We start from the raw sequence: 26,740 nt of genomic DNA, 5'->3' as shown, positions 1-26,740 counted from the left end.
ACTTGAGAAGAGATGTCTAGAAGTGGCGTTGTCTCAGAGCTGGGGTTTAGGACAGGATAATGTGTGGGCTGAAGATGCAAAGTCGAGAATCCTCAGGGTATAGTGGCATCCGCAGTTAGGAACAGAAGAAACTCCAAAGGAAAAGGGGAAACAAAGAAAAGCAGACACACACACATGGGGAGGAACTGGCCCAGGGTGATGGGCAGGAACTCCATCCCACAGGTTTTGCTCGATGTGATGGGGTGAATGGAGAGACTGCAGGTGTTGGGAGCGGAGGGAAGAGCCGCGCCCTTGACTGGTGAATGTTAGGTTCATTACCATGGCATATTAACTGCCGTTCTTGTACCTGTGATCAAATACCCGACCAAAACAACTCAGGGGATCATTTATTTTGCCTGACAGTTTGCGGGGACTGCGTGGCCCCAGCAACAGGGGATGACTGGTCACCCTGTGTCCACAGTCAGTGAGTGCAGCACTCAGGTCCCTTTCTCCTTCATTCGTCTAGGACCCAGCTCGGTGTCATCGTGCTGCCCACACTCACAGTGGGTCATGTCTTCACTTAAACCTTCCTGGGAGCACCCTTAGAGATGCAGCACCCCAGGGTGTGTTTCCAAGACAACTGCAGATCTACCAAGTTAACGAAGATGAATTATCACTCTTGAATGTGGTGGTGCACACCTCTAGTCCCTGCATTTGAGAGGTAGATCTCTGAGCTGTGGCCAGCCTACTCGACATGGGGCATTCTAGGACACCCGGGGCTACATAGCGAGACCCTGTCATAACCAAAAAACAAAAAGAAAGGTGAACTGTCATGTGTGCTCTCAAGTGCTCTTATTTAGTACTATTTTTTCATTTGGTAAACCTGTCTGATGATATTCTCTGAAAATCTCATACGTCTCTGTGGTGTATTTTGCTCATAGCCATCTCCCATTATCTCCCACCCCCCAGGGGCCCAGTTCCCCATCGCCCTTCCAACTCCCTGTGTTCTCTTGTTGCTGTTGTCTCCGTTGTTTGCCTTCCAAGTCCAGTCAGCCGTCTGTACGTGCATGGATGTGCAGCTACCCACTGGGGCGTGGGCAGCCTACCGGCAGCCATATCCCCAAAGCACAGTGGCTCTCTCCTCATTTCTTAGCTCTCCCCTCCTCCTCTGGTCAGTTCCTACATTCTTTATGAGAAGAGAAAAAAACACAACATTTTTTGAGACAGGTTAGAACAGGCTGGCCCCAAACTCAGAGCTCCACCCGCCTCTGCCTCCTGAGTATTGGAATTAAAAACCCAGACAAGGAAAAACTTTAAACAAGGCCTGGTGATTGTAGCACTCAGGAGGCTGGGCAGGAGAATCTCAAGGTACAGGCTGCTTGTACTACCTAATGAGTGAGGCCTGGCTGGGCTATACTGACTATCTCAAGAGAACAGCAGCAGATGTATTTTTTTCATCTTTAACTCTCTTCATCGAGTAAATCATGTCTCCCATGCGGTTGCTGATGAAGCTCAGTCCTGCTTAGCTTTCAAGAGCGGGCTCATTCAGGGTGGTTTGGCTATAGATGAGTAAATCTCTTTCTAAAGATGCTCACAGAGGATGTGGTGGCCCACGCCTGTAATCCCAGCACTCAGGAGGCAGAGGCAGGCAATGGCTGCAAGTTAGAGGCCAGCCTGCTTTGTGTGGGGAAACTGTCTTTCCTCCAAATAGATAAACAACTTCGCCATTTCATACCTTTGCCATTTCCCCACCTTGATTCTGAGAGTAACTTGCTAGGTTTTCATTTTCTTTTTGAATTTGGGTTATCATGCAGAATAGTGAGTGGATCTTACTGTGGCATCCTCATGTCATTATATATCACTTGCTCACATGAGTAGAATCAAAGGTGGTCCTGAAGACTTCCCAGTCCAGGTCTGCATCAGATGTGACATTTCCCTCTTCCTCTTGTTGACAGTCAGCAGTTAGACACTAAAGCCTGGCCTAACCTACAGAACAGCGAGAGGCTATTTGGAGGTGAGTAGTCATTTGGAGAGGAAGACACTCAGCCGATAGTCAAAGCATGCCTACATAAGAGCAAGGTCACCCAGGCCTTCCCCTTTGTCCTTCAGGCCCAGCTAATACCTCATGAAGAGGAGATGAAGTTGCCCAGCCCAGCTCTGACTCAGAGTCATGAACAGTGATAAACAGCTGCCCGGGTGGACTTTCCTGGGCTCTCCCCACAGCCCCTGCAGTGTGTGTACACATGTGTGTGTGTGTGTGTGTGTGTGTGTGTGTGTGTGTGTGTGTGTGAGAGAGAGAGAGAGAGAGAGAGAGAGAGAGAGAGAGAGAGAGAGAGAGAGAGAGAATGTAGTGTGTGTACACATGTATATGTGTATGCACACACATGCATGAGTGTGCAGGTCAAGAAGGATGTCGGGTATCCGGCTCCATCAGTCTCCTAACACAGTCCCTCAGAGGACCTGGAGCCAAGCCATAGGCCAGCATGTCTCAGTGACACACACACACACACACACACACACACACACACACACACACACATACCGTCTTCCTCACACCCACAGCACACCACCCTAGAGTTTCAGGTGCACACAGACTTTTACCTGGGGGTCTCAGGATTTGAACTCAGATCCTTGTGTTTGAACAAGCACTCTTAGCCCTGAGCCATCTCCTCAGTTGGTTTTTGTGAAGCGCAGGACAGACCTGAAATTCTGACCCTGCTCTCTCCACTTCCTGAGAAGCGGGATCGCAGGCGCGTACCACCACACTCCCGTTTTCTGTGATGCTGGGAGTCAACCAGGGCTTCACACTAGGGAGCACTGTGGGCTGACCAACTTCACCAACCTGCAGGAGGACTTTTTTAGCAAAGCCATTACATTTGTCCACTCTCCAGCCTTCTCTTCACCCCACCTCACCCCCACCCACCCACCCTGAGAAGTGAGGAGCCAGCAAAGTGGCTTTTCAAGGTTCCTGGGGCAGTAAAACAGAATCACTCATGGAGTTTTACAAAATGAAAGCAGTCGTACTGTGGAGCCTGGAAACCCTGGGGAGGCTGAAGGAGGGGGGGGGGTCACACCTTCAAGGGTTGCCAGCGTTACAGAGTGGCCTCCAGCTGAATCCTCCTGCCTCAGTCCTCTGAGAGCCAGAATTGCAAGAGCGCGCTATTCTGCCTGGCTTCACTATTAGCATTTTAATATGCACCCCTCTCCCTTCTCACTTCCCTCTGGTGCATACCATAAAAATTAGCTACTGGAGGCCAACAAGGTTACTCAGCAGCTCAGCAGATAAAGGCACTTGCCATGCAAGCCAGACCTGAGTTCGATCCCAGAACCTGCAGGGGAAGAGAACCAACTCCTCAAACTTGTCCTCTGACTTCCACAGGCTCTCTCTGGTTCTCTCTCTCTCTCTCTCTCTCTCTCTCTCTCTCTCTCTCTCTCTCTCTCTCTCTCTCTCTCTCCCTCTCTCTCTCCCCATCCCTCCCTCCCTCCCTTCCTCCCCCTCTCCCTCTCCCTCTCTCCCACTCCCTATTCCTCTCCCTCTCCCTCTCTCTCCAAATACTACTACTACTAAACTTTTAAAACTTACTATTTCGTAATCTGTTCCCTTTTCCAGTGCTGGCGACGGAACATGCCAGGCAAACACTGTACCACTGAGTCACACCTCCAGTCCAGTTAATTTTTCTAAGACATAAGCTATTATGAACACCTCCCTGCACATAAAAAATTATAAAGGTAGAGTTGTTAGGATTTGCTTAAAAGTATGGGCTTCCACTTTCTTGGAATAACCCAGTTGTTTTTACTTCGGTAAAACAGACCAGTGTCCTGTAATTGTGTCCGGGGTCATGGGTATTCTGTTTCAAAGGCCAAATGTCTGCCTTCTCTGTTACAGAAGGCTGAGTCACCCATGGAAGCTATGGATGATGTCCTCTCTGCCCAGTGGTGGCATTTTAAGGCACACACTCTACCACTGAGCTACAGTTCCCAGTTCTTAAATAAGAGCACTGAAGTATATGTGTACACACACTTTTATTATTATTATTATTATTATTATTATTATTATTATTACTATTACTTTATTACCCAGGGTCTTACATTTGCTAGATAAGCATTCTACCACAGAACTCTATCCCTGGCCCTTGTATGGCATTTTTTTTTGGGGGGGGGGGTTCCGAGACAGGGTTTCTTTGTGTAGTTTTGGTTTCTGTCCTGGAACTCCCTCTGTAGACCAGGCTGGCCTCGAACTCACAGAGATCTGCCTGGCTCTACCTCCCGGGTGCTGGGATTAAAGGCGTGCACCACCACCGCCCAACTTGTATGGCATCTTTAACTGAAATCTTTCCAATGTTGAAGTTTTGGAGGAGGGAGGGTCCCCATGCTCTCCCTAAGTGTCTTTAGCTCCCACGCCAAGAAGCCAGGCTATGCTGCAGAGTGCAGTCTTCCAGGAAATCAGCCCTGAACACAAGCACAGGAGCCTTTACGGCTGTAAGTGCTAACCAGGCAGAAAATGAACGGCGGGCTGGCTCTCACCAAGCCCAGACAACCACCGGAGACAAATAAATGGACACTGTAAGATTGCAAAGGAAACCTTTACCAGTTGGCGGTTATCAAATCATCCGAACATGAAACAGTCATTTAGCTCTCCAGGGCTCCTGGCCTAATACAGGATCTAGTGTGTCTCTAACAAGCGCAGCCGGGCGGGGCACAGGTGAAGTCCCGTCGTGCGGCGGCCGTGAGACACCATGGATGTGCAGTGGACGTGAGACACCGTGGACGTGCTGTGGCCCTGATACACCGTGGACGTTCAGTGGATGTGAGACACCGTGGACGTGCAGTGGACGTGAGACACCGTGGACATGCGGCGGCTGTGATACACTGTGGATGTCTGGGGTTTCTGTTAGGAACGAAGTCGGAGATCCTGCCGACAATACTGTGGTTTGTTTCCTACCAGCATAGGGAAGAAAATGTTGGAGTTTGCTTAAAGTTTAGTGAAAATAAAGATGCTAAAATTTTCCTGTCAGCTTCATAGACTCCCTAAATTCTACCCACAGATGCCTGGCAAGTCTTGAGACCCTCAGTTATCACTTCTGCTTAGCCTTAAAAATTAAATTATAATCTCAAAATTAACAAAAATGTTAAGGATTTTTTTATATATACACAGGGGTTTTTTTTGTCTGCATTTGTGTCTGTGCACCGTGTGTGCGGTTCCCGTGGTGGACAGCGAGAGTGTTAGATCCTGGGACTGGAGGGGTGAGCCGCCGTGTGGGAGCTGGGGGCCTAATCTGGCCTCTGGAAGAGCAGCCAGTGCCCTTAACCACTGAGCCATCTCTCCCCACACAATACTGCCCAACACCCCTTAACCTTTTCTTTTTCTTTCTCTCTTTCTTTCTCTCTCTCTCTCTCTCTCTCTCTCTCTCTCTCTCTCTCTCTCTCTTCCTTCCTTCCTTCCTTTCTTTTTTTCTTTTTCTTTTTCTTTTTTTTTTGGTACTTTGAGATAGGGTTTCTTTGTGTAGTTTTGTCCTGGATCTCACTCTGTAGACCAGGTTGGCCTCAAACTCACAGAGATCCACCTGGCTCTCCCTCCCAAGTGCTGGGATTAAAGGCGTGCGCCACCACCGCCCGGCACCCCTTAACCTTTTAAGAACAAAAGTGAAACGTGGCAAACCCCACTGAAAGGAAGAACTCACTAATTTCTATTCACAGTTCATGCCCCCGACAAAGATCCAGCTGTCCTTGTTCCTTAGCCCCTTTGGGTTGTTGTAACAAACTGCTGTAAGCTGGACTGTTGTTCAAATCTTAGATGGTCTTTTAATAAAAATAAACCCAGAGCCAGATATCAAGGTGAAAGCTGAAAGATCAGAGAAGCAGAACAGCCAGCCACTAGTTCTTACCTCTATGAAATCCTCAGTCTAAAGAGAGTGAGTTCCTGTCTCCTCACACCTTATATACCTTTCTCTGCCCAGACATCACTTCCTGGGATTAAAGGTGTGTGTGCTTCCCAAGCAAAGGCATGAGATCTCAAGTGCTGGGATTAAAGGTGTGTGCCACCACTGCCTGACCTCTGTGTCTAATCTAGTGGCTGGCTCTGTCCTCTGATCCTCAGGCAAGTTTATTAGGGACTACAATATATCACCACCCTGGACAATTTGTAAGTGGCAAATATTCACTTCTTATGTTTCTGAAGGCTGAGATGCTCACCAAGATGCAGGCTCTGATGAGGACCACTTTCCATGGACGGTACTTTCTCATTGTCACTCGGGGTAGGATTTTAACATACATTCGGGGTTCACAAACATTCCAACGTGGTGCCTATCTCAAAGTTGCTTTGAAGATGGAGAGGGGTTAAGGCTGAAGTGGCAGTGTGCTTGGTCTCAAGCAGTCAGTATGAACCCCTGAGAACCACAAGACTGGAGACCCCACTTTCAATGGGCCTTCAATCAATCCAAGAATGAGCTCTCAGGGCTCGGGATGCAGGAACTCTCCCTGGGTGTTTAGAGTTTGGAGTGAAGCAAATAGTGAGAAGCAGACACAGTGTGATGTGAGAGGCTGCTGCACCATCTGCGAACCGATCTGAGGGTCCTCCTGGGTTCTCTGGACTGCTCAGTTTCCTCAGCGATAAGCCAAGAACGACATGGCTATACACAAGGAAATCAGGGGTGCCGAGCAGAGTTTAAAGCAGCCCATGAGGAAACATGTTTGGTAAACGCAGAAGTGTGGCTTCTCAAGCCTTTACGCACCCTGAATCTCTTGGGGGGTGGGGGGACGGGTGTTCTTGCTAAAAGCAGACCTTCTTCCCTCCTCTGCCAATGCTTTGTTTTCTGTGCTGGAAATGAACCCAGCCTCAACGATAGGCCGTGGGAGTTTTTGAGATAGGTTCTCACTACATTCAGGTTGGCCTGGAACTTGAGATTCTTTTGCCTTTGCCGGCGGAGTTCTTGGGAGTACAGATGTGTTCGACCACACTCAACTTCAAAGCAGATTCTCATTTAATGGATCCGGGTCAGGTCCCCAGATTCTGCATTTCCATCACACTGTATCCTAGGTGATACCTGCGCTGATACGGCAGAGGTCCAAAGTACTCTACAATTATTGTTTCTGTCAACGTAGTGTTCCACCTGATCCTCTGGCCTGAGAAGGTTTCTGGAGTAGGAGGAGGCAGGGCTTATCAGGTGAGGCTGGATTCTGCTCAGCAGGACACTCTGGTCTTGCATGGATGTCTCTCCTTCCCTGCCTTCCACGGCCACGCTGAAGACTAGCTACAGCCAAGCCAAATAATGCTTCTGGCCAAGTCAGTACAAGCCAGCCAGGCATAAAGAGAGGGGGCAAGATTGAATGAGATACTGGGGGGAGCGGGAGAAGAGAGCCGACCAACTGTGTGCAGGAAAACGGTAGTTCACAGCTTTGCTTGTTGTTTTATGACCATCTTCCGATGAAGCATTGGCTCGTCCAGTGCCCTCTCTGCTGCCCGAGGCTCAAACCTGTGCCTATCGTCTGTCTGTCTCCTGAATGCTGGGCCTCAGACAGGCACGGTCACACCTGGGACGGTTTTGTGTTTGTAATTCTGCTACCCTCTTGGCCTCGCCTGTCAGCGAGTGCTTTCCAGCACAGTTGAGGCCGCCCCATGCCGGCCGGTCCCCATGCCGGCTGGTGGCTCTGGGAGGTAGCTCCCACATAACTAATTTGCTCCCACTATTCTTGGCTTCTGTCTAGGAATGGTCCACATGAGTGAGGAGGTAGCCCAGCCAAGAGAGTGGAACTCTCCAGCCCTGATGGAAAGTGCATCAAACTGGAGCCTCTTCTCAGGGAAGCAATTTGGCCCTTTCAAATTTGACCCCCACCCAAACCAAGTGGTCAAGAACAAACAGAGTCTAGGTGTGCCTCAAGTGTTCAGCTCTCAGATCCCCGTGGCTTGGGCTGGCTAGTGGAATCACATGAGACTTCAGCAGTGACTGGGCAGGAGAACAGTGGGGGTCCATCCTCAGAGCCTCAGGAAACCGAAGCTGTCTTAATCAGATCCGGTGTGCACATTCCCAGGTGGGCCTGGCACCTGCTTCACATGCTGTAGATGACAGAATCTCTTCAGATATGGAGGCGAGGAACAACAGTCCCTGCCCATCTGGCAAGGAACTGATCCAGTGGCATCGAGAGACTCCTCATCCCAAATCAGACTATGATTGGTATCTGATGTCTGTAAGTTCTCCTGGAGGCTTTGGTCATGACTTCTCAGGAGATTTGAGGGGTGAGCAACAGGCTGGAGAGAGAAAGAGGACACCAGTCAGGGTGACCCATTTTGATGGGAAACCTAGGACAACAGGCCTTGGGGTTGCTGAATCTGGTGGTGTAGACCTGGTGATCCCAGCTACTCAGGAGGCTGAGGCAAGAAAACCAAAAGTTCAAGGCCTACATGGCTACAATATGAGGTAAGGCCAGCCTGGGACATTTTCTGAGACTGACTCAAAATAAAATTTTAATGATTTATTTTATTCATATGTGTTTTGTCTGCATGTATGTCTGGGTGTGTGTGTGGGATCCCTCAGAACTGGAGTTATAGATAGTTGTGAGCTGCCATGTGGATGCTGGGAATTGAACCTGGGTCCTCTGGAAGAGCAGCCAGTGCTCTCAACCGCTGAACCATCTCTCCAGCCCCCTCAGAACAAAACTTTTAAAGAGAGGACTGGAGGGCCAGTGGGATGGCTCAGTGGGTAAAAGCCCTTGCCACCAAGCTGGACATCACGAGTTAGGTCACGTTATTTGTTCTTACAAGTACATGGTAGGAGAGAACCAGCTCCTGAAAGTTGTCCTTGACTTCCGCAAGTGCATGGTGGCACCTGTGTGTTCTCAAATACACCGCGCAAATAAATAAGTAATAATAAAATTATTTTAAAGAAAGACAAAGAGACAAAGAAAGGTCTGAGGATGCAGCTTCGTGTTAGAATGTTACAGGATTGCAGCATGCCATCGTGGACTCGGCAGCCAGCACAGCCTGGCCGTGCCATCGTGGACTCGGCAACCAGCACAGCCTGGTGGTGCCATCGTGGACTCAGCAGCCAGCACAGCCTGGCGGTGCCATTGTGGACTCGGTAGCCAGCATAATAACATAAAATAGGCCTTGGGTTTTCTGCAATAGACTATTCTCATTGTATCAATCACTTTTAACAAAAAGAAAGTTTGTCTATTGTGTGTTTCTGAGACAGGATCTCTATATAGCCCGGGACTGCCTGGAACTCACCATGTAGACCAGGCTGGCCCTGAATTCATGAGAGATCCTCCTGCCTCTGCCTCCTGAGTGCTGGGACTACTAACATGGACCACTAAGCCCCCTAAAAGAAGTTTTCCCTCCGGTTTTCTTCCCCACCAACCCTTGTTGGATAGGGGTCCACCACTCCTCTCCAAGTGGAATGAGAGATTCCCCCAGTGGGGCGGAGGGCACTTGAATGGTAAATGGGTTGTTTGTGGCCTTCCTTCAAGGTCTCAGTCCAGTAGTGTGTGTTTGCAGTTCTAGTCATTAGCGGGACTTGGGGTGGTTAGCTTCTCCTGCTCCAGATAAAATCCAAGCCTGCGAGCATGCAGAGCATTGACTTCTGCTGGGGTGTGTGGCTGCTGCAGGAATCAGGCTAGCTCCCTGGCACATTCGGCCACGAGGCCCACTGCCTGTTATCGGCAGAGTGGAGCACTCTCTTCTCTATTCCTTTGTCCACTTCTCAGGTCTGGAGTCGGAATGCAGTGCCCTCTGCCTTCTAGGCATGTGGGCTTTGATCATGTCACACACCAGAGGAGGAGTAAGATTCATCGTGAAGAAGTCGAGTGGGGAGACGGATTTCTGTAGAGGAAGGTGACACAGAGAGCTGGAATCCAGTGCAAGCTTTGGAACGATCCGTGTATTGCAACCTTGCTACCAGGGCTCCCTCTACAATCCCCACCTTAGACCGGTTTAGTCCGGCTCTCTGACATGACGTCAGAAATCAGTAAAACTTCCCAGGAATCGCTGGGCAGGATGGCAGAAGCCTGTGATCTCAACACTCGGAAGATCAAGGCAGGAGGATTGGCCCGAGTTCAAGGCCAGCTTGGGCTACACCAGTCCCTGTCTCAAAACAACAACAACAAACTCAGACAGACAAAGCTCCCCAGATGTGCAGTCCAGATGAAGGGCAACGCTCCCCAGATGTGCAGTCCAGATGAAGGGCAACGCTCACCAGATGTGCAGTCCAGATGAAGGGCAACGCTCACCAGATGTGCAGTCCAGATGAAGGGCAACAGCTCTAGACTCAGAAGTGTGGGGTCTTAGTAAAACGAAGCCTTTATAGCCAGCAAGGTAAAAGAAAAGTCGAGAGTTCTTTATCTCCTTTCCCTCCCGTTTTCTTAGCTATGAAATGAAGGAATCTCCTTGCAAATGTATTTGGCCACAAGCAACATGGCTTTTCCCTGGAAGGCGGTTCCTTTTGGCCCCTAGGATAGTTTCATGGTTCTGAAATCTCAAGAATCTGTTCAAATGGTGGTTGAGAGTCCAGCTGAATTTCCCGAGTCTGACTTGAGAATTGCTCTGCAGGTCAGTGGCCCCATAAACCATCCCAGGGAGACTCTGGCTAAAGTGCTCTAGTAACTTTCTAGGCTTTCTCTCTAGAAGAAACTCCTCGGGACTGGAGAGGTTGCTCAGTGGTCAGAGTGCTTGCTGCCCTTGCAGAGGACCAGAGTTCAGATACCAGCACCCACTTCTGGTGGTTCACATGACCTGTGACTCTAGGTCCAGGGGATCTGAGGTTTCTGGCCTCCTCGGGCCCCTGCATACACAGGCACATACCTCCATATAGACACACACACTAAACATAAGACTTTTAGCTGGGTGATGGTGGTGGTGGTGGCGCACGCCTTTAATCCCAGGACTGGGGAGGCAGAGCCAGGTGGATCTCTGTGAGTTTGAGGCCAGCCTGGTCTACAGTGTGAGATCCAGGACAGGAACCAAAACTACACAGAGAAACCCTGTCTTGGAAAAAAGAAAAGAAAAGACTTTTCAAAAGGAAAAAGAATACCGGTCTCCCTCTGTTTCACGGCCCGAGGGAGCCAGTGGGCCTCTTTCTCTCCTCTTCTGCTAAGTGGCTAGGGAGGATCTTTGGTCCTTACTTCACCCCGACCTCCCTTTCCATGTCCTAAGATAATAGCTACCAGGCAGGGCCACTGAATATGAGTTACTTTAAAAAAAAATAATGTTTTCTTTTAATGAATGAGGGAAAAGTTTGAATAAAATTTCCTGCTGAAAAGTGAAACTCAAATATATTAACATCTATTTTCTGAGGTTTAACGAATCTATGTGATAATTCCTAAAAAATGAATCTGTTAGGTTTTTTTTAGTATACTTTTTAGTTTTTAGCTCTCGGTATTGACCCTTACATGTGCCATGCAGGCATTTATCAAAGTACATCTCCAGCCTTAGTCTATATGAACGAACAAAATTATATCTCATAACACCTTCCACATTACCTAGACTTGTGGAACTCTGTCACTAAAGAGGCAAATGTCCACCAGGTCTACCTGTAACTCTCAGCCCTCAGGAGTCTGAAACAGGACTGAAACCACAAGGTGAGTTTGGGGATAGCCTGGGCTACCTAGTAAGAGCCTGCCTCTGAAAACAAGGTTGTTTGTGTATCGTTTTACAAAACACTTAAGATTTTATCCATTTTAAACCCTTTTATAGTTGGGTATTTCCTTCACTTCCCTTCACATATGTGGACTGTCTTTTCCAGTGCTCGGCTCCTCAGGGACACCTCGTCAGTGTCGGCTTGAGAGCGGGGCACTCCGAGCTTCACGGCTGCTTCAGGCACTTCATAGGAGGCCTGTGTTGTGTTCACTGAATTGTTAGAACAGCAAGTGACTCAGTAGGGAGTAAGGGTAGCCAAGAACTGATGGGTTTTTGTTGTTTTGTTTTTGTTTTTGGAATTTTATTTTCTTAATTAAAATTTTTTTCTTTTCTTTTACAAAAAATTATTTATTTTACAATCCAGCCGCTGTTTCCCTTCCTTCCTCTCCTCCCAGACCCTTCCCCTATACTTCCCCTCTGCTAATGTTTTAATAGGGAACAATTTTACAACTAATTTGTTTGTAAACAAATACTTTTGGCTTATTCTTTGTCTGTTTGTTTGTTAGTTTTCTGAGACGGGGGTCTCTTACAACCCAGGCTGGTCTCGAACTCACTATGCAGCTGGAACTGTCCAACTCTTGATCCTCCAGTCTCCTCCCAAGTGCTGGGATGACAGGAAAGGCGCCATTATCCATAAATATATTCAATTTCCTACCTTCAAGGACTTGGATAGTAAACACTTGAACAATTATATTATGAATGTATGCACACCCTAAAGAGGAAGTGTGTAGTGGGTAGCTGTTCTGTCCATGACCTCGAAGCACCGCCCCTAGAGAGGCAGCAGGTAACTACCCTACCTGCCTATGAAGTACATGCCCCTGGGGCGTGGCCTCTTGGGACCCTTAAGACCTGAGATGCACGTATGCACCTCTCTCTCTCTCTCTCTCTCTCTCTCTCTCTCTCTCTCTCTCTCTGTCTCTCTCTCTCTCTCTCTCTGTCTCTCTCTCTCTGTCTCTCTCTCTCTCTCTCTCTCTCATGGTTTTGGCTGCTGAGACGGACCAGGCAGAACAGTGTGGACCATAGCTCGGCTTTCCAGGACCCTACAATAAATCTCTCGTGCTGTATTGAGTTTTTATCCCCTAATAAATTCCTTGCCCTTTAAACAGACTGTGGATCTCTCATTATATATGGTGCCCAGTGTGGGACCAAAGTAGACAGGCAGGTTGTCTGCAAGGGAGCTCCAGCCCTCAGTGCTCTCTCCAGTGGACTTACCCAAGGGTCTGCTTGGTTTGAAGGAAGTCAAAGCAGGGCTCTTCCATGTGCATCTGCAATCCAACAAACTTTCCATCAGCCCAACTCCCAGAAGAGAAACCTCAGTTTCTCACCCCCAAGGTGTAGTAAAAGTACCTCCAAAATCCTCCTCTCATACAGGCCTAAATGGTCCAGGCCCCTGACTGCTAATATTGGATGAGAATGAATGACCACCTGACCTTCCAGTGACAAGTTTCTGACTACCACAGGTTCACAGCCCTTAGGCATGAAGGTTGGCCTCATGGTAGGTAGACCAGGAACTCCTGAATACCACATCCATGCACTCACCACAAGCAGCTCCTTAAGAGTGTATTCTCGTAGACTCCTGGCACCCCAGATGAAACCTAAACCCACAATCCCTAGCGTTGGTGGTTCAGTGATAGAATTCTTGCCTGCCATGCAGAGGAGCGGGATGGCTCAGTGGTTAGGAGCACTGACGGATGTCCCATAAGTACACACTATAAAGTATACACTAGCTAAAACACATTTTTGTACCTGGTATTGAAAACAGTGGAACTATGTCCTGTACCTGGAAAAGTGGGCACAATAACCACGTTTTAGTTTCCAAACTTAAGTAAAAAACCAGGCCGCTTTGTAGTCCTTTCAGCAGCAGCCTGATGACTGTGTCCTCAGACAGGGACTGCTAATCTTTTTAGGTACGGTCATGCTGATGACACACGTTGAGCCAGGCTCTGTTCCAGGTCCCGTCTCAGCACCGCGGCAGCCCCACCATCACGCACGATACTCTCTCTTTGGTAACCTTGTTCACGTGCCTACTCCGCATTGCCAACTTCGCTGCAGTTCCTGGCAGTGCTCTGAACCGGTCTTCACACGCGGAGAGCCCTTTGCTTTAGCTCAGCCCGAGGAAGCATTTCTGTGTGTCTGGATAGAGGAGGAGTCTGAGGATAGATTTCCAGCCCAAGCATTCAGAGTCCCAGGGCTGGCTGCGAAACAAAAGAGAGATCCATCGCGCCTTGCGCCAACCCCACCACCACCAGCAGCCTGGCCCTAGCTCTTTGCCTCGACTCCTCTAAACTCAGATGTCCACCACCTCCAGAGTCACTCATTTTTCAGTGTGAGGGATCGAATCCATGGCTCCTGTCGTTTGGAAGGCTCCTGGTCACCGAGCTATGTCCTTGACCCTGTGTTTATTATTTTGATTATAACTGTTCAAGTTTTTTGTGTTGTTTTTGTTTGTTTAGGCACCGAGAGAGAGTCTCCCTTTCTGAAGCTTCCACCCACGGACGTCAGTTTGGCACGGTGGGCAGCTGAACAGGTAGCGTTCCTTCTCTAGAGCCCAGATCCCCCAGTCTGTGGGAGAAGTCACCTGCAGTGGGTTTGCTCATCTTAATCACTTTTCAGCAGGCTGTAAACCTAGAACAGAAGGTTTTCCTGGACCTGAGCATCAGTTAGTAAAGTAAATCAGGGCCAATTAAATAAAGGTTAAACACAGGCCAAGAAAGAAATCACTTGCAAAAAGTACTTACACAGTCCTCCCAAAGGGAGGCTCTTCTCCCAGACACTGTACAGGCGAGGTCCCCAAACCTACTAAGAGGAGCACCCTACCATGGGGTGTCACCAGTTGGTGGTCCCAGTCTCTGCAGGGCCTGTCTGCCCTCCATGGAGTCAGGGCATCTGACAGCTGTCCCCTCCAGGAAGCAAGGTTCCTTAAGGCAGCAGCAACCGAGTCTCTGTAACCACTGTCCATCACTGCCTCTCTCTCGGGAATAGAAGTAAGATGTCGTAGGAGAGGCTACTCCTGGGGAAGGCAGGTGGACAGTGTCTAGAGGCGTGAGGCAATCTGTTTGCCTTCCCTCTCTGTTTATTATTATTATTATTATTTTGTAATTGAAAGGGGCATCTGAGCTGGGGCTTTTTGGGTCCTTTCTTTGTTAGGCTGTTTTTTTTTCTTCGTTTATTTAAGGAAGAAAGCAGCTTAAGACAGAAACATAAAAGACGCCATAGTCAGGTGTGGTGACCCACTCCTGTGACCTCAGCTCCAGAGAGGCTGTGGCAGGAGGATTACCGTGATCTTGAGGCCAACCTGGCTGCAGAGTGAGATCCTGTCTCATAAATGCATGAGTGAATAAAGATGGGGACCAAGTCTTGGTGGGATGCCCCTGGAGGCCCACAGTGTCAGCCACTTCCAAAACCACAGGTCCATCCTCTGGGCCTGTTTCAACTCCTCAGGCTCCTCAGTTGTTGGGGAGGGCCAGAAGATCTTGGTTACAGTAAGAAAACTGGCGGTCCACAGGGAGTTGTCAGTGGGAGTTGATGGTAGAGTACTTTCCTAGCCTGTGCTAACCTGGGTTCTAACCCAGCACCAGTTGGTGAGGAGGGACAGAGGGTGTTCAAGAGGTCTTATCTTCATAACAATAAGATAGGGCACTGCCCCCTCTCCCCCCTACCCCCGTCCTCCACCCCCTCCTTCTCTTCTCATCTTGAAGTACTTGTTATGGAGCCCATGGCCTCAAGTGTCCTAAGCAAGTATTCTACCACTGAGTTACATCCTAGCCCCCAATTAACAAATGAAAGTTTGTTGTCTGTTTGGGGGTCTTACTATATAGCACATGGTGGCCTTGAACTTGCAATTCTTCCGCCTCGGCTTCCTAAATGCTGGGATTACAGATATGTACCACCATGCCTGGCTCCAAAATCAGATTTATAAACCCCACTGTTGGGTCCCAGAAGGAAGCTTCTTCTCTGGGGTGCACAACTACCCCCAAATCTCCCAAGCCTCAGAGAGAGTTGTTGAGCCTAGGTGACCATGAACTTGAGGAGTCCAGATGTAGACAGAGCCTTCATATAGATGCAGAGGTCATTGATCTGGGGTCAGAATTGTTCTTGTGCCTCCTAGGGGGTCTTGACAATGGACTCCATGTGGGACCTCTGGATTAGACGGTTAGCAGGCCTTTTATGTTGGACCTCCACCAATTACAGGCACTCGCTATTCTGGACTTCGACTCGGTTATCAAACTGCTTACACACTGGTGTGTGTCCCTGGAACACCGAGGCTGACATTTGTCTTTCAGTCATTTGGCAAGTGAACCTGAAGTGTGTGCTGTGTTAGACCCCTTCCCTCCCAGCCCTGTTCTTCCCATGGTCCTCTCCTCCGCTAGGTTCTTGAGTGTTAAGACAGCTGAGCGGTCTAGACTGTTGGTCTCTTTCACACAAGTTCCTCATCTGGGCAATTTTTATGTCAACCTGACACAGACAGGCTGGAGTAACTCTGGAAGAGGGAACCTCAGTTGAGGAAAGTGCCCTCACCAGGCTGGCCTGTGGGCTAACCTTTGGCACATTTTCTTGGTTGATGATTGATGTAGGTGGGTCCATCCCACAAGGATGGGTAAGCCATAAAGAGGAAGCCAGTAAGCAGCATCCTCCACGACCTCTACATCAGTTCCTGCCTCGACTGAGTTCCTGCCCTGACTTCCTTCAGTGATGGACTGTGACTCGGAAGTGGGCATGAAATCAACCCTTTCTTTTCCAGGTTGCTTACAGTCATGGCGTTTATTCACAACAGCAGACGCCCCCACTAAGACACCGATCTGTCCATTTCCAGACACACTTTCTGCCTGATTGGCCCTCACACCCCGTGAGTTGCCCAAACCTCTAGTTACAGTTTGCACTCAGTGTATGGCTGTTAAATACAGATATTTACTCACTCACCAAACATTTTCACAGTGCTTTCTCTTTGCCAGGCTTGGTTGTTGACACCAGGGCTTTGAAGAAGGTAAGGCAAGTGAGGAGTCCAAGGTACAAAATTTAAGGAGACATTTGCTCCAGGGTCACGTGATACAAGTGCGGGGGCCGGCCCACGAGGCCTCCTCAACTTTAGTACCCTAGGCATCTGTAGGGCCATCTGTTTGTGTGTGATCTCCCTTCCCACCCAGGCTGAACAGCCTCATTCGATACTGCCCCTTCCTCCCCTTCCAGGCCCACACCCACAAGCACTCTGCCTAGTGCAATGTTTTCTGTGAACTTGCCCCTGCCCAGCTGCCTGGGAATCCCTGGGGGCACTTGTTTTAAATGCAGCCTCCCTAGTCCCACCTAGTGAGTCTCCTTCTTGGAAGATGGAACTCAGCTGCAGGGTATCACTTACAAAACTCGGGGAGGGGCTGCAGCGGAGCCGCCAGACCACTGGATGCTGACCAGTACTAGAAGAAGATGGGCAGGGGTGGGAAGGGCCCTCCTGTGCTGCTGTGGGGTGTGGTGTATGCTGTGAATGTGTTGCTCTGATTGGTTAATAAATAAAATGCTGACTGGCCAGTAGCCAGGCAGGAAGTATAGGCGGGACAAAGAGAGAGGAGAATGCAGGGAACAGGAAGGCTGAGTCGGGAGCCGCTGCCAGCCGCTGCCAGGACAAGCAACATGTAAAGTACCGGTGGCAAGGTATAGATTAATAGAAATGGGTTAATTTAAGATATAAGAACAGCTAGCAAGAAGCTTGCCATGGCCATACAGTTTATAAGTAATATAAGTCTCTGCGTGTTTACTTGGCTGCGGTACTGGCGGATGAGAGAGATTTGTCCTGACCGTGGGCCAGGCAGGACCAGGAAGACTTCAGCCACACCGTGCGTCGTCGTCGTCGTCGTCGTCATGACTCTCTCTGTGAGGACAGAACAAGGAGGCACAGGAGGAGCTGTCTGTGCGGGCACACGCTCACCTCTGTAGGAAAGTGCCATTCAGCATGGCCTTGGACCTCAGCTGGGCCTGTCAATGTGCCTGCTGGGCCCTTCCTCATCCTCCTCTCCCTCTTCCCACATCTCCTGCACTGTCTGCCCGAGGGGCCGGAGGTGGCACTGTCCACAGCCTTGCAGCAGGCTGCAGCTCTCTGTAGAGTGAGTGGGAAGGTGGGTGTGTCTGCGAGCAGGGGGGCAAACAAGGCCAGTGGGAGGATCTCTAAATCTGTTCACCTTGACCTCCAAGTCAGGTGCCTGCCCTTTTCACTTGCTTCATGCAGTATCCCACGTAGATGCCCACATACTCTGGGCCAGGACACACGCTGATTAGTGATGATCGCTGGAATGGGACGAATCAATTTCGTGAGTCACCAGCAAACCCAGCTTGCAGGGTGGGGCATACCTCTGATTTCCCAACTCTTCATTCCCGTGGCAGTATGGGCGTGAGAGCCGGCTGGCTGGCCATCCACACCCAGCATCTCACCGGAGAGCTTGCGAGCTGGCTGCACATGGACTCAGCTCGCTCTGAGAATCTGGGAAGAGCGGTGAGAGCAAGGCAGAGAACAGCAGATTCAGAGTCTGGCTCAGGAGGTAACGCGGGGCAGCCTCAGCACCCAGGGCCTTGTCTCAGGTCTCCCCACAGCGATTGGTGGAGGACATCCACAGTGGGCTGGCTGTTCAAGTTGAACTAACTGTCACTTGTTCCGTAGCGAGGAGAGAGGTTTGCCCCAGTATCACCCGTTGAGGTTTTAAAAACAGATGCCCACCCTGTGCCCCTAAGAAAGGAGGTCTGGGAACTATTCTTTTCTGAAAGCCATTTCTGAAAATTCACACACACACACACACACACACACACACACACACACACACACACAGGTCTGAGAGTTTCTGGTTCAGGGGTCTAGGACTGTGTGTGTGTGTGTGTGTGTGTGTGTGTGTGTGTGTGTGTGTGTGTGTGTTTCTCCGTTAAGTCAGGGTGCTCTGTTGTCCACACCAGTGACTACTTCAAATGTAAGGGTCGAACCCTTCAGCTTGGCCAGGGTGAAGTTGCCTTTCCCAGAGACCACTCCCTGGATGGTTCTCGGTGAAGAGGGGTCGGAAGGCAAACTCACACGATTTGGAAAGCCGAAGTGAAGCAGTTCCTCTTCCTCTCTGAAGGTGATCCAGGTTAACTAGGTGACATCAGAGGGCCATCAGGTTGCAACTTGCCCATCTCTGATTGGTGCCTCCAGCTCTTCCTAAGTGCTGATTCCAGGGCCCGAGCAGCCTCAGGTCCACCCTCAGGTATATTTCTGCCCACACTGGGCCCAGGTCCTCAGCACCGACCCTCAGCATCCCTCTGTGGTCCTTCCACAGAGTCAGGTGTGCTCAGCCAGTCATACTGCCCGCCCGCTGGCTCCTTCTCCAATCCTGCCCTTCCTCTCGGGCCTTCACCACCCAGCTCCTCCACCAGCTGCATAAAATCCCACCCCTGTGAGAACTCAGGAGGGTTCTGCTTCCCTGAACCCCAGCTGACCAGAAGAGAAGTATCCCCCATGTCTTAACACAGCAACACATAGGAGCTCACTTTCTATTTGGATCCAAGAAATGGCCACAGGATATTAGGAAGTGTGAAAACCACAGGGCAGTGAACAGGCAACCGAGCCAGTTTTACCTTCCACACATACAGGAAAATGGAAAAAAACAGTCATAGCAATTTACTCCTGTACCCCAGGCTGAGGCAGGAGGATTGCTATGAGTTTAGGTCAGCCTGGGCTATATTGTGAGTTGCAAGCTATCCTGGGCTACAGAGGAAACATACAAAAAAAGAAAAAAGAAAAAACAAAACAAGCAAAAAACTTAAAGAAAGGGATGTGGGAGGAGGTAGGGGGGAGAAAAGAAGCCTTGGTTCCTCCCCAAGTTCTCTGGTGGCAGATTCAGCAATTTGGGCAAAAGCAGTAAAAGCCACCTTCTCTTTTGTCTGCTCCTGCCTTTCCTGTAGGCCAGGTCCTGCACCACGACCTGCCCAACTGGCCGTGGCAGCGTCAGGTACGTGTTAGGTACGTACTGGGCATATGTGCTTCTTGTCTAGTCCATTCAACCGTCTCACCTGAGCACCCAGCCTGCAACTTCCTCTCAGTGTGCTCAAGCACAGACCACTTGTAAGGCAACCCAATCCAGATGTTCCAGGGAGGGACCCCAATCCTTTGGCTCTATGTGCAATTTTTCCCTGCCCCAGAGCCGTGGGCAGCCATGCTTTCCTGCCCACCATGTGAACCGGCCCTGCTGGGTTCCTCTTCGCTGCTAGGCTGCAGCGTTACTGTGTATTATGTATCTCTACCCACCAGACAGCGAGCACACTTAGAACGGTGTCCCTGACCCGGCCACCTTTGGATCCCTGGTGGCCAGCACTGCACCTGGCACAGGGAAGAATGCAGTAAATATTTGTGAAATGGCTGAAGGAGCATGCAGAGGTCACATCTGGTTTGTTAGAACCCTTGATCATATTTCTGCCTTTGTGTGCGTGCGTGCGTGCATGCGTGCATGCGTGCGTGCGTGCATATGTGTGTGTGTGTGTGTGTGTGTGTGTGTGTGTGTGTGTGTGTGTGTGTTTGAGAGAGAGACTGAATGCCAGTGACCACCCAGGATCAGCTTGGTCTGAGGTGCCCTGAGGCGTGGTCGGTATCATCTGGTCACCGACCACGTTAAGTCTGATGTAGCACAAGAGGCCCCTGTCTCTTCCACAAACTGTCTCAAGCCCAGAGAGCTGTCATAGCACCCAGAGTCTCTGTCCCCCTAGGGTAGCCTCTGAGAGCCATCCTCCTGTCCTAGGCCCACTGAAGCGTTGTCAGTATTGGGGTTTATGGGAAGCCTTTATCAAAGAAAACCAGTACTTGCAGTGGAAACCGACTTGTAAATCGTTGGTACCATGTTCACGAAACTTGAGTAAGCAACAGTTAAGCATCTACACCACTCCGCCCCGGCTCACTGGAAAAATAAACCAACAAAAATGCCACCAATTCCCGATGGAGTTTGTGGGGTCCTTATCCCTAGAGACGGCCTGCACCCCCTCCCGGGGAGTTGGGGGCCCCACGTGCTAGCCGCCTCAACCCTTGGCCCTCTCCGCCGGGAGTGGACCCTCTGGCATGCCGTCAGGCTAGGCCCTGATGCAATGGGCGTGGGTGACCAGAGGCAGCCATGAAACTTTCTGCTCCACTTCTGCCGCTGACAAACCACGTGACTGGAGGCGGGTCAGCGTTTCTGAGCCTCCATTTCCTCATCTGTGAAAGGGGTTGGAGGAGTCATTGCTAGTTGTGTGCACACCTCTCCTGGGGACACTGGGAACAGGAAATCAAACTGGATCGTGCGAAGGCGCGTCAGGTGAGGTTGGGAAGAGCTGCCCCAGCCTGGGCAGCAGCTGCCAGTCAGTCCTCTCTGAGGGTGTTTGTGGTTGCGGTGACGTGAGAAGACGCAGACATGGAGGACCAGCAGGTTCCAGCTTGTCCCGATCTTCTCTACGACACCCCCAGCTCCTCCTCCTGATTAATGAAGCCACAACCACAGCAGCCCCGGGCCCACCTCCAGATTCTGTGTGGCATTTGCATGTAGTCGGGACTCACCTAGGTCACAGACTGTCCAAGATGTTCTCACGGCTTCTCACAACAGGCTAACCCACAATATAACAGTGGATGTTTAGAGAAATGTTTGTGGGATGACTAGGTGTGAAAACAGCTATCTTACTCTCCTGGGAGTGGAGAGGGACTGAAGCCAGCCACGGGGCACTGAAGGGGCTTCAAACACGGAAGAGAGAGTGTAGGGCTCCGCCAAGGTGCAGTTGTGGGCACGCTGTAACTGTTGCTGTGTGTTGACCAGTCTTGTGTACATGTTAAACAACTCATGAAAGCACTCTAAATATTAATGCAAGGCTGAAATGTAGCTCAGTGGAACAGTATATGTTTAGTATTCTCAGGGACCCCGGTTCAAATCCCAGCACCTCCCCAATAAAGAGAGAAAAAGCCGTATGAGAGGAAGACAGCGGTGACTTCTGAGCTCCCGCTGTTCTAGCACCAAGCTGCTCCCAGCGGTCTCCCGTCCACCGAGGTCTTCTCTTAGCACCAAGCTGCTCCAAGCGGTCTCCCGTCCACCGAGGTCTTCTCTTAGCACCAAGCACTTCTGGGGTTGGAAGCAGACATGGAAAATAGGGAAATCTGAAACCAAAGCTTGGCAAGGACCCCCCTTGAAAAGAGAGAGGGCTGTGTTCAGTTTTTAGTTTGAATCCCCAGTCTGTCAACTAAGTGGGTCACCCATGCACCTGGTCCCCCAAAGCTCTGGTTAGACATCATGTCCTTACCTGTGCAGTGGCCTCTGTCTCCCTTCACCTTGCTGAATCTTACTCATCTTTCCAGACCTAACCCAGATGCCATCCTTTCTGGTTGCTCTGAGTCACCACGCTGCATGGCCAGGTGTTACTCCGCCTGCGCACACCTGTGACCGTGGTCCTAGACTGAGCGTGGTTTTGTTTTCCAGAGGGACACCGGGCAGGATCTGGAGGCGTTTTTAACTGATTCCATGGTGGGGAGGTGCAAATGTACCACAGGCTGCTGGTGGACAGAGGCCAGACACCCCGGACGCACAGCCCAGCCACCCACACCAAGGAGTTATCTGATACCAAATGTCCACACTAATGCAGTCTAGATTCTTGCATGGCAGTTAGAAGTATCTCTTTGGGTCTCACTGAGACCCACGATCATCCTGAGCAGTGGCCTTGTTGATTCAGCCTTTAGTCCCCCACATTGTGCACACAGCTGAGTGCCATATGTCCTTCTCCCAGATGTTCTTATCTAAACTTTGCAGCTGCCCCATCCACTCCATCAAGTGTCGTAAAGCGCATCATGAGCTGAGGTGAACACAGCGAAGGCTTCTGCTCTCAAGGAGCCTTGTAACCGAATAGAGGAAAAGGTCACAAGGAAACCTAATTATCCACAAAGTAGATAGAACACAAGACCGCGACCGAGGGCAGCAGGAGGTTTCGGGAGAGCCGATTATTGGGCTGAACCAAAATGAAGTTGTCGACATCCTCCCTTTTTGATTGGAAAACACTAATTTTATGCAGTTCACCCCAAATGTGGCTTAGCCGTTTTGGCCTGGGTTGGGGGCAGAGATCAGACGTCATAAAAGAGGGGATCCCAGGAAATAAATCCCAGTCCTGTCTTACCCCTGCATGCTCCCCAATTCATGGTATTCCACCCTCCTCCCCTCACCCCTGCCACAGCTCCTGCGAGACAACCTTACAATTCTAAGGCCTTAGCTGGTTTTGTTGAGTGGGCGACAGTATGCACAGTATGTCCAGGTGGGTAGTATGCAACTGTACTTCAGTCTCTGGAGAATCTAAAAAGAACAGTGTACAGGCAGAAAATTAGATATGATTTCTTGATGGTGACCCGTGTAGAGAAATGAGATCTCCTCAAACCAGCAGAGGCCATAGCTTCTAGAAACTGTTGGGAGCTCGAGGCCCGGAACATAGTTGGTGGCCACCTGTGGTCATGTCCCTGGTGTGTAGGGCAGCCTCACACATACCCCACCCACGAGCCTTGGCCACTTACTTACCTCGTGTTCTGGGCAGTAGAGGATAAACATTTCAAAGCTGGACTTAGAACTTGGCTCAGACTTGCTTTTAATCATGTGAAAGCCAGAATAATTCCAAAAAATGAACTACTTAGAAAGGTCAAACGTGGGCAGGTCTGATAAGAGGTCTGGCTCCACACAGCCATCCACACTCAGGGAAGAGTTTCTGCCAGCGTGGATGTCACCGGTGACACAGAGTCTGCTGCTGAGTGGGGTGAGCACCTTGGACACAGGGCAGCAGCACCTCCCCATGCACACCCCCTCACAGCCCCTGCTGCACGCCCCCCCCCCTGCCCCGTGCAAGTCTGGGCAGGAGTTAGCAGCTTGCAGACTAGAGGAAGATAAGCACAGGTTGGTCACAGAGGTCCAAACAGCTGCTACTTGGACTATTATTCTAAGCGATGGTGGCCCATGCAGTGACATTGGATGTAAGCACCAGGAAAGCAGGCTTCACTGTGCTTCTTTCTAGGGGACCCCTGTGCATACAGGCAGCCCCTGTCCTTCCAAATAAAGCAGTGACCTCTCAGGACATTTATGTGAGTGAATGGTAGTGAGTGTTTGAATGTTGTCCTAACCGGACATGATTGTCAGAACTGTGTACTAAACTGTTGCCCTAAAACTCGGGATGCCTGTGCAAAGTAGTAAGCGTCGCTTTTAGTATAGGAGTTCTGGATATTCCTTCCATGGAGCCCACTCTTTGGAGTTCTTTTCTCACAACACCTTAATAATTTGCTCTACTTATGAAAAGGAATCCATAGATGTAAATTCTCTTGCTATTTCATAACAGCATACATATCCATATTAATATTGTCCCGTGGGAGGAAAGGTGTGGAAATTTGGCTCGTGTTTGTGAACTCTGATTATTTGACATTTATCTGAAAGTGGGGTGACAGTGGGGTGTCTACCATTTCCCCAGGGGAGTGGCCACTCAGTCTCTGAAGTCCCACAACTTTCTAGGGCTTAAGGGCAGGGGCGATGGTAATGAAACCCAGGGTTTTACACGTGACAGGCGAGTGATCCATAAGGAGCCACACCCACCCAAGCCCCAGAACCTGTCACTGTGAATTTACTGTGCTTCAGATCCTAATCTGGGCATGAGAGCTTACACCTGTAATCCCAACTGTGGCGCTTTGAAAGAAAATGGCCACCAAAGGGAGTGGCAGTATTAAGAGGTGTGGGCTTGTGGGAGGAGGTGTGTCATGTTGGGGGTGGGCTTTGAGGTCTCCTGTGTTCAAGGTACACCCAGTGACACAGTGCATTTCCTGTTGCTTTTGCATCAAGATGTAGAACTCTCAGCTCCTTCTCCAGCACCATGTCTGCCTACATGCCGCCATGTCCCGCCATGATGATAATAAACTAAACTATAAGCCGCCCCCAATTAAATGTTTCCCTTTATAAGAGTTGCCATGGTCATGGTGTATCTTTACAGCAATAGAAACCCTAACTAAGACACCATCTCTTGAGAGAATGAGACAGGAGGATGGCCCTGAGTTTGAGGCCAGCCTGAGCTACATAGTACATTTTAGGCCAATCTGGGCAACAGAGTGACACACTGTCTCAAAAGAACAGAAAAGGGGGCTGGAGATGGCTCCGTGGCTAAGAGCACCCTTACAGAGGACCCTGGTTTGGTTCCCAGAACCCACTTGTTAGCTCACAACAACCTGTAACTCCGGGGAACCCCATGCTCCCTTCTGAGTTCTGTGAACACTGCACACACATGGTATAATACATGTAACCAAGCAGACGCTAATGCACATAGACCAAATAAATCAATATGATGAAAAACTTAAAAGACTAGAACACAGCAACAAAAGTCAGCTCGAATGTGGTGCTGTGACCGTGGTGGCTGCTGGGCCAGTCGGCTCTACACATGGCTTCCCACATGCCAGTCTTTCCACTGAGGGTGCCGTCGTTGATCTAGGCACTACCAGTTTGTGATCGGTTTAATGTATATAAAATTGAATTGAATCAATAAGAAAAACTTCTTCCTTTCTTTCTTTCTTTCTTTCTTTCTTTCTTTCTTTCTTTCTTTCTTTCTTTATTTATTTATTTTTTAAATTACACTCATGATATTAATCACATTTGTGGTATTCATAGATTACATTCGCAGTATTCATTCAATCATATATATATATATATATGTATATATATATATATATATATATATATATATATATATATATATATATATAAAATTTTAAATGTCGAATGTCATTTCTTGAAGGGGGTAGGAGGTTAAATACAGGCTTACAGCACAATGGGAGGACCCGGGAGGGCAGAAGTTCACTACCGATGTTTTGCAATCTTGCATCTAAGCTGTTAACGCCCATTATTCAGGATACACAGACAAGGAACTTCCCTTAAGCATTCAGGAGGGTGGAGTCTGGCAAGGAATTAACATTGGGAGGATATCAAGGTCAAGGTCCACAAGCAAGATAACAGTTACCCAAAACGGGGGCCAGGGCCCTGCAGGTCCCCCTTTTATTAAAAAATTAGCTTCTGACTTGGGTTGCATGGGACGTCAGCAGGTCACCTTACCCATCATGGAGACACCTGCCCAGGCCACACAGGTGCTCTGTCTTAGGTTGGTGAGTGCCCCCCAGGTATTACCCATCTCCGAATACTCATTATCATATCGGCTCAATCGTGTGTGAACTGCATGGTTAATTGCTGCCAAAGATCTCAAAGTGGCACTGGGCTTGCAATCTGTGTGTTTGATACAGAAAAGACCAACAGAGGTCCTATCTCACCCATAGTCAGTAGGCAAAAGGCAACTGAGCCATTCCCTTCCTTATCAAGCCATACTGTACGTTGGAGTCCTTGTAAGATAGTATCCCCAAAGCAACTGGAACTTGAGTTTATAAATTTATAATTTTCAAAGCCAATCGAGATGTATATAACTACTGAATTAAATTTATCATGCTCAATAGAATGAAAGATTAACTAACTGTAGTAGCTACTTTTGTTGCCAGGGTCTCCACTCTGCTAGCTGTAGTAAAAAAACTTCCTTCTTAATTGAAAATTTTTTCATATAGTATATTCTGATCATAATCCCCTCTGATTCTTCCTAGATCCTTCCCACCTCACCACTCAGCTCCACATCCTTTCTCTCTCTCCTCTAAAATGGAAAACTTCATTTAAGTTGTATTTTTCTTTGGTGTAACTATGACAACTCTTAACTCAACTGGAGCGTCAACTCTCAGCAATTTATATGAAGCCACCAGCAACTTTGGGGCAAAGACTCTACCAAAGAGTATGGTAGTGCTGAATGACCATACCCCGGCATCATTTCCAGCTGCCGTGTGTGTGCGTGTGCGTGTGCGTGTACGTGTGTGTGTGTGTGTGTGTGTGTGTGTGTGTGTGTGTGTATTAATAGCCAGCTGTGGTGGTACATGCCTATTGTCCCATCCCTGCACTTGGGGAGCAGAAGCAGGTGATCAGAAGTTCAAGGTCACCCTAAGTTACACAGCAAGTTTGAGCATAGTCTGGACTCCATGAGACCCTGGCTAAAAAAGGATAAAGCCAACCTCACTGTCCCCAAGTGCACTGGGGTTAACGTAAATATGTCAGATCTTTTGTATGTGGTTTTGAGTACAAA

The 26,740-nt window shown here is 49.3% G+C and overlaps 1 long non-coding RNA gene across 1 annotated transcript; it reads right to left on the bottom strand.

The window, feature by feature from the left end:
• Positions 1-16,295: 16,295 nt before the first annotated feature.
• Positions 16,296-19,839, bottom strand: LOC121824483 (uncharacterized). The gene is made up of 4 exons (XR_006066384.2): positions 19,628-19,839; positions 18,651-18,710; positions 17,942-18,071; positions 16,296-17,465 (listed from the first exon to the last, which is right to left on the bottom strand). It is a non-coding gene; the product is annotated as an uncharacterized LOC121824483 (long non-coding RNA).
• Between the last annotated feature and the right edge of the window lie 6,901 nt (positions 19,840-26,740).

The sequence above is a fragment of the Peromyscus maniculatus genome, chromosome 20 (genome assembly GCF_049852395.1).
Source record: "Peromyscus maniculatus bairdii isolate BWxNUB_F1_BW_parent chromosome 20, HU_Pman_BW_mat_3.1, whole genome shotgun sequence".
NCBI classification, from domain to species: domain Eukaryota; kingdom Metazoa; phylum Chordata; class Mammalia; order Rodentia; family Cricetidae; genus Peromyscus; species Peromyscus maniculatus.
The sequence above is the reverse complement of the archived record's forward strand: the minus strand, read 5'-3'. Positions and strand labels throughout refer to the sequence as shown.